The 8,253-nt window shown below is 38.1% G+C and overlaps 1 non-coding gene across 1 annotated transcript; it reads right to left on the bottom strand.

Moving 5' to 3' along the window:
• Nucleotides 1-3,623: 3,623 nt before the first annotated feature.
• Nucleotides 3,624-3,730, bottom strand: LOC127123971 (small nucleolar RNA R71). Its single transcript, XR_007803623.1, has one exon. It is a non-coding gene; the product is annotated as a small nucleolar RNA R71 (small nucleolar RNA).
• Between the last annotated feature and the right edge of the window lie 4,523 nt (nucleotides 3,731-8,253).

Raw genomic sequence — 8,253 nt, 5'->3', positions numbered from 1 at the left:
AACCAATGGTGGTTTCAATTTTCAGTTTGCACACCATGATCTTCCACTTCACATTTCTCTCAAAATAGGAAGAGTGAGGAAGATCCATGGGCACAGTGGTGATGTACATCACACGAGCTTCAATTTGATGTCCTTGTTTTGCATTTGTGTTAAAAAGTTTTTCTCTGCAACTGGTGGCCGGAGATTGTTGGATCACCGGAGAAAATGGTGGTTTCCACCACCATCACCACGTGTATGCATTCATGACCCTTGGATCGTGTCTCCACGTTATAATCCTGAGCATCCATTGTGTTTACCTTTTTTATATCACTTTGCCACGCGTTTGACTCAAGTGCACGCTGCGTCCTCACATCTGGACCGCTTCTCCGTGCCACGTCAATTAATGAGCCTGATCCAGTGACTGCGCTTTTTTCTATTATTTCTATTTTCTTTTATTTTTAGTTAATTCCTTTTATTTTCAAAAATTCATAAAAAAAATTATTTGAAGTCATAAAACTATGAGACCAATTCCAAAATTTCTCTTTAAAAATCTAGTTTCATATTTTGATTTTTATTTATTTTTGTGACTTCATTTAATATTTTTTGTGAATTATTTGGTTTTTAATAGTTTTAATTCATTTTAAAATACTTTCTTATATTTAAAAAATCCAAAAATATTTTCCTAATACCTATGGATCATGATAAGTCAATGAAAAATAGTCTCATCAATTTCTTATTTGATTTGAGATTTATTTGAGATTTTAGTTCATATTGTGTTATTTTTTAGTGTTTTAAATTGTTTTTAAATACTTTCTGATTTCCAAAATTGTTGAGAAAATTAGTCAAAGCTTGTTTGACCATGTTAGACCTATGAGAATTTAATTGGACTTGTTGAAGTTGATTTAAATTGAATTTGAGGTTTGGCCTTATTTGTTTATTTTATATTTGCATTTTATTTTAATTCAAAAATACCAAAAAAAAATTATGGTTGACTTGTTGACTTGTAATCTTCATTTCTTTTCTGTTTGGCATTGATTGATGATGACTTGGTTCACATTTGATCAATTGGATTTGATACTTGTCTTCCTTTTCCCTCCCTTTCATCTTCATCCCATTCTTTCCATTAATGGCCAATGAGTTAATGTCTTATGGTTGGTCTTGACAAATGAGAGGTCTAACCTTCTTTGATCCAAACCAAACTCAACTTGATCCATGATCAAGTGAGTTGTTTTGTGTCCAAGATAGGTTGCTTCTTGGTCAAGCAAATAACCTAAAGTCCATACAAGGCCCTTCCCTTTTTGTTTTGGCATGACAAGTTGATGGAGCTTGGCTTACTAGTCATGATCTCTTGATGACACTGAAATTCACCGTATTTTCGACTCTGATTTCGCATGCATTTTAGTTGTTTTATTATCATTTTGTTATGTTATTACTATGTTTCTCTTTGTTTTCAGGTATTTACTTTAATCAGAGTCCCGATCGAGAAAAGGAGTAAAAATGAGCTAAAAACCCTAAAATTCAGCATTTTGTAATTGTGGCTTCCACTGTGGCTGGCGCCATAGACCCTGCCATGACGTGTCCTAGCTCAACTTCCCTCAACTTCCACGTTCCCCACTACTTCCACTAAGGCGCCACAAATTGGGCTTGTGGCGGGCGCCATGGACTTGTGGCGGGCGCCACAAGAGGAAAAGTTTTCCCTCCCAAATTCAAACTGAAGGGCATCCTTGTCATTTCCATCATTTTACTTGCTTATAAATAGAAACTCGAATTCACTTATTTAAGCACCCAAACTTAGAGCAGAGGAAGATCCAGAGCAAAATTAGTTTCACTTAGGCATATATTCAGTATTTTAAAGTGGTAATCGCTTCGCATTGGGGTGTTACCACAATTGTGTAATCGAGTTTTGTGATCGAGTTTGTAATCGAGTTTGGAGCACTTTGGAAGGAAGTTAATCCTGCCGCCATTTTTATTTCCGCTTCACATTTTATTCAACCCTCCGATTGGAGCAGCTTTTTATTACTTGCCTTTATCTAATTTATTTTCCCGGACTCGCTTTACTTTATTTATTTCCCGCACTCGCTTTACTTTATTTATTTCTCGCACTCGCTTTACTTTATTTATTTCTCGCACTCGCTTTACTTTATTTATTTCTCGCACTCACACTACTTTTATTTATTTCCCGCACTCACATTACTTTTATTTATTTCCCGCACTCGCACCACTTTTATTTATTTCCCGCACTCGCACTACTTTTATTTACTTTCCGCACTCGCACTACTTTTATTTAAATTAAATGCACCTTTACTTTACCATGTCTAACTAAATCTATAAGGTTAGAATGTAAGGATCGTAATTGAACCGATAATCCGTCAATTGTTCGTAGAAACACTTAAGGGCTATTTTGACTTTCAACTTAAGTTTTCCCGCACTTAATTTCCGTTGGGTAAGATCGAAAGTTGTCCAACATCCTTTTAAACTTAATTGTTTTTAACTATTTCAAAAACAGCGAAAGCGCTTTGTTTAGTTCATTAGGAGTTTTTAACTTAAGAAGAAAAGTGATTTTAAAACTATTTTCGAACGCGTTTTTAAGTTTAGAGTCTGGTTCGTGAGAACCTCTTTTGGTTAAGAAATCCAGGTTACAATACATTTCAACTTAGTCAAGATACTATATTTCTTAAAAATAGGTTTACTACTCTAACGCAATGCGCGCCTTTTTATAAGTGACAATAAGAAGGTTTGATTAGGGAGTACAACTCGGTTTTGAATACGCGAAAGCGACAGTTCCCGTTAAATTGGTTCTTTTCAAAGTAGGAAACACTGCCCATAAGTAGTTCTATTAACAAGTACTTGGATTATTAATTGATTATGTGAATTACATTTGAGCATGTCTTTATTAATTGAACTTTATTAAACACTTTACTTTTTATTGTACATTCTAAAAACCCCTATTTTGATTACCTTAGATAAACACCATAACAATAGATAACGATAGATTGACACTTGGTCTCTGCGGATTCAACAATCTTTTATATTACTCTGACGCGTTCGTATACTTGCGAAAAGCACGCATCATGTTTTTGGCGCCGTTGCCGGGGACCAATTTCGTCAAATTTCGTACCCTGTTGTTATATCGTTTAGACTTAGGTTATTTCCCGCCGTCAATGCGAAGAACTCGCAGCACCAGAAGTTTAGTATACCCTCTGGCGGAACCTGAATGTTACGCTCGTGCATATTTATTCTTTCATAGAATTAGGAGAGCTATGGCCGAAGATCAAAACCAAAGACCTCTTAAGGATTTCGCTCAACCATCCAACGAAGAACCTAGTTCTAGCATTGTAAACCCAACCATACCAGCTAATAATTTCGAACTTAAACCATCCCTGTTGCAACTAGTGCAACAGAGACAATTCGCAGGTCTCGCTACCGAGAACCCAAACCAACATTTAAAAATCTTTCTTCAATTAGAAGACACGTTTAAAACCAATGGAGCTTCTCCTGAGGCAATCCGTTTAAGATTATTTCCTTTTTCCCTCAAAGATAAAGCCCTATCATGGTTAGATTCCCTTCCACCCAATTCCATTACGACTTGGGATAACCTTAGAAGAGTATTCCTTGCTAGATACTTTCCCCCTAGTAAGACCGTCGTTCTTCGAAACCAGATAACTAGATTTACCCAAAATCAAGGAGAATCATTGTTCGAAGCTTGGGAGAGATATAAAGAACTGTTAAGAGCATGCCCACACCATGGCTTAGAGAATTGGTTAATCATTCAAACCTTCTATAATGGACTTCATTATAACACTAAGATGACCATCGATGCTGCTGCAGGCGGTGCTCTGATGAACAAACCTTATCCTGAAGCTAGTTCCCTCATTGAAGATATGGCTCAAAACCATCAATCATGGGGAGTCGAACGAGCGACAGTTGAGAAGAAGGAAGCCCAAGGAGGAGTGCATGAACTAAGCTCTATAGACATGATGCAAGCTAAAATGGACGCATTAGCCCTCAAGGTCGAGCATATGTGTATAAACCCGAATACTGTAGCCGCAGTTTCGTCGGATTGTGAGATATGTGGAACCAAAGGACACCAATCTGCAGAATGCAGTCAATTAAACGAAACCCACTCTGAGCAAGTGAACTACACCCAAGGGAACCCATATTCAAATACCTATAACCCTGGATGGAGGAATCACCCGAACTTCTCCTATAAGAACAATAACCCTATCCAAAATAATGTACCTCCGAGACAATCAGGTTACCAAGCCCCAAGATCAAACCAACCTATGCAACCTGTGGCACCAAAGCCGAGCCTTGAGAAAATTATGGAAAATTTTATCACTGCTCAAACCTAACAAAACAAAGAGTTCATGAACCAGAACATTCACGTTAATGAGCTGATTACTTAGTTAGGAACCAAGGTTGACCAAATAGTTACTCATACTAAGATGCTTGAAACCCAGATCTCTCAGGTAGCTTTAAACCAAGCCCCCCAAACCAAACCTGGAAGACAATTCCCTGGACAACCTCAACAGAATCCGAGAGGGCAAGCCAATGCCATTATCCTATGAAGTGGGAACGCTTATGATGAGCCACCAAACCCAAGATTGAGTGAACCCGAAACTTCTAAGGAATATACCAAACCCCCGGACGAAGTAAAGGAACCAGAGGAATCTGGAAACCAGGAAGGTCAAGAAAAAGGAGAAAAACCTAAAGATAAAACTTACGTACCACCCCCTCCATATAAACCACCTATACCATATCCGCAAAGACTCAAACAAACCCAGATCAATAACCAGTACCAAAAATTTATTAAAATTATAGAAAAACTTCACGTAGAAATCCCTTTTACATAAGCCATCACCCAAATACCTTCTTATGCCAAGTTTCTCAAAGACATCCTTACCAACAAACGTAGACTAGACGATCCGAAACCCTTGGAATGCAATACCATTTCCGAGAATAAGCTAGCCAAGAAAGATAAAGATCCTGGAAATTTCTCCATTCCTTGTCTTTTGGGTATTCATGTCATCAAAAAAGCTTTTCTAGACTTAGGAGCTAGTGTGAGCTTAATGCCTTTAGCAGTTTGTGAGAGGTTAAACTTAGGAGAACTATAACCTACTAAGATGTCACTTCAGTTAGCCGATAGATCTGTTAAGTATCTGATAGGCATTTTAGAAGATGTCCTTATTAGGATAGGACAGTTATTCATCCCTACTGATTTTGTTGTCATGGACATCAAAGAGGTTAATGATATACCAATCCTTCTAGGTAGACCATTCTTATCAACTGCAGGAGCCATAATAGATGTCAAGAGAGGAAAGTTGACCTTTGAGGTAGGTGACGAGAAAATAGAGTTTATACTTTCGAAATTTCTTATGGCACCTGTGATGGGAGACGCGTGTCATGCCTTAGATATCATTGATGAATGCATTAGGGAATTAGAACATGAAGAAATCATAAAAACAATTAAGTTACCATCAACTCTCATATTGGAAGATGATGACTTTAGAAAACCCTACATCGATGATAACCTTTACGAATGTTTGTCCCTTACCCCAGATCCTATGCCATGCCCTAAGAAACGAAACTTAGAACTTAAGGAACTTCCTAAGAACCTGAGATATGAGTTCCTTGATGAAGAGATGAACCGTCAAGTTATAGTCAGTGCTACCATGAGCCAAGAGGAAACATATCAACTTTTAGACGTTTTACGAAGATATCCCTCAGCCTTAGGATATAATATCTATGACCTGAAAGGTATAAGCCCATCCGTATGCATGCATCGGATTTCGCTCGAAGAAGATTCAAAACCCTCCAGAGAACATCAGAGAAGAATAAACCCTATAATGAGTGATGTTGTTAAAAAGGAAGTTCTTAAGTTACTTGAGGCAGGTATAATCTATCAGATCTCGGATAGTAAGTGGGTGAGCCCTGTGCATGTAGTACCTAAAAAGGGAGGCATCACAGTCGTGCAAAATGATAAAGGCGAACATGTAGCAAAACGGTTAGAAGGAGGATGACGGATGTGTATAGATTATAGAAAATTAAATAAAGCAACCAGGAAGGATCACTTCCCTTTACCATTTATAGACCATATGTTGGAGCGTCTAGTAAGACACTCTTACTTCTGCTATCTGGATGGATACTCAGGATTCTTCCAAATACCTATTCATCCCGAAGATCAAGAAAAAACTACCTTTACATGCCCTTATGGAACTTTTGCCTACAGACGAATGCCATTCGGCCTCTGTAACGCCCCAGCTACTTTCCAATGTTGCATGATGTCAATCTTTGCTGATTACCTGGATGGTATCATGGAAGTGTTTATGGATGATTTCTCGGTTTGCGGATTTGATTTCCACAATTTTCTTGCTAACCTTGAGAAAATACTGGAGAGATGCGTGGAGGTGAACCTCGTACTAAATTGGGAAAAGTGTCATTTCATGGTGACCGAAGGAATTGTTTTAGGACATATAGTTTCCGAAAAAGGTATAGAGGTAGATAGAGCTAAAATAGAAGTTATAGAAAACCTAAAACCATCCAAAACTATCAGAGAAGTCCGAAGCTTCCTTGGACACGCTGGATTCTACCGGCGTTTTATTAAGGACTTCTCCAAAATAACTAAACCTTTAACAGGACTTTTAATGAAAGATGCTGAATTCATTTTCGATGGAAAATGTAATGACGCATTTAATCTTTTAAAACAAGCATTAGTATCTGCACCTATTATGAAACCCCCTGATTGGTCAGAACCTTTTGAGATAATGTGTGATGCTAGTGATTATGCGGTTGGAGCCGTTCTAGGACAAAGGAAAGATAAGAAATTACATGCCATTTATTATGCCAGTAGAACCCTAGACGCTACCCAACTTAACTACGCAACAACTGAAAAAGAATTACTCGCTGTAGTTTTCGCTATAGACAAATTTAGATCTTATCTAGTGGGAGCAAAAATTATAGTTTACACTGATCATGCTGCCATTCGTTACCTATTAAGTAAAAAAGATGCCAAGCCCAGGTTACTCCGATGGATTCTGTTACTACAAGAGTTTGATTTAGATTTAAGAGATAAAAAAGGCACTGAAAATGTAGTAGCTGATCACCTTTCTAGGCTAGAACACCTAAAACCAGATTTAGTACCCATAAACGATGATTTCGCCTATGATAGACTGATAGCTAGACTAGAAACCATTGAAGACGATAATCTAGGCCCTCATGAGCACTTCCAAAAATCCTTAGCAGTAAGTAACGTACCATGGTATGCAGACTTTGTTAATTACCTAGCTGCTGATATCGTACCCCCTGATCTTGACTACCACCGCAAGAAGAAGTTCTTCAACGATGTGAGAAAATTTTATTGGGACGAACCGCTCCTTTTCAAAAGGGGTAAAGATGTCATTTTTCGCCGTTGCATTCCAGAAGAGGAAGTAAAAAATATAATAGAGCATGGTCATTCCGCACCCTATGGTGGACATGCGAGTACCTCCAAGACATACGCCATGATTCTTCAAGCTCGCCTATTCTGGCCTACCATGTGGCATGATGTCTATGCTTGCATTGTCAAATGTGACAGATGCCAACGCACTGGAAACATATCAAGACGTGACGAAATGCCTCTAAGAAACATTCAGGAAGTAGAACTCTTCGACGTATGGGGTATAGATTTCATGGGACCCTTCCCACCATCCTTAGGAAATAGGTATATCTTAGTAGTTGTAGACTACATGTCTAAGTGGATTGAAGCTATAGTTGCACCCACAAACGATACTAGGGTAGTGATTAAGCTATTTAAAAATTATATATTCCCTAGATTTGGAACACCACGTTTAGTCATAAGCGATGGAGGATCACACTTCATATCGAGAATTTTTGATAAACTTTTAAGAAAATATGGAGTTAGGCATAGAGTAGCAACACCATACCACCCACAGACTAGTGGCCAAGTAGAAGTATCCAATAGGGAGATAAAACAAATCCTAGAGAAAATAGTTTCAATATCTAGGAGAGACTGGTCTCAGAAGCTTCAAGAAGCATTATGGGCCTATAGAACCGCTTTCAAAACCCCTATAGGAACAACTCCCTACCAACTAGTCTATGGAAAATCCTGTCACTTACCGTTCGAATTAGAGCATAAGGCCTATTGGGCCATTAAAACTTTGAATTTAGACTACCTGACCGCCGGAGAGAAGCGTATCCTTGACATTCACAAACTAGAAGAAATTAGGCAATCAGCCTATGAGAATGCAAAAATATACAAAGAGAGAACAAAAGCCT

The sequence above is a fragment of the Lathyrus oleraceus genome, chromosome 2 (genome assembly GCF_024323335.1).
Source record: "Lathyrus oleraceus cultivar Zhongwan6 chromosome 2, CAAS_Psat_ZW6_1.0, whole genome shotgun sequence".
In the NCBI taxonomy this organism is placed as follows: domain Eukaryota; kingdom Viridiplantae; phylum Streptophyta; class Magnoliopsida; order Fabales; family Fabaceae; genus Lathyrus; species Lathyrus oleraceus.
This window is presented reverse-complemented; position numbering and strand designations above follow the sequence as displayed.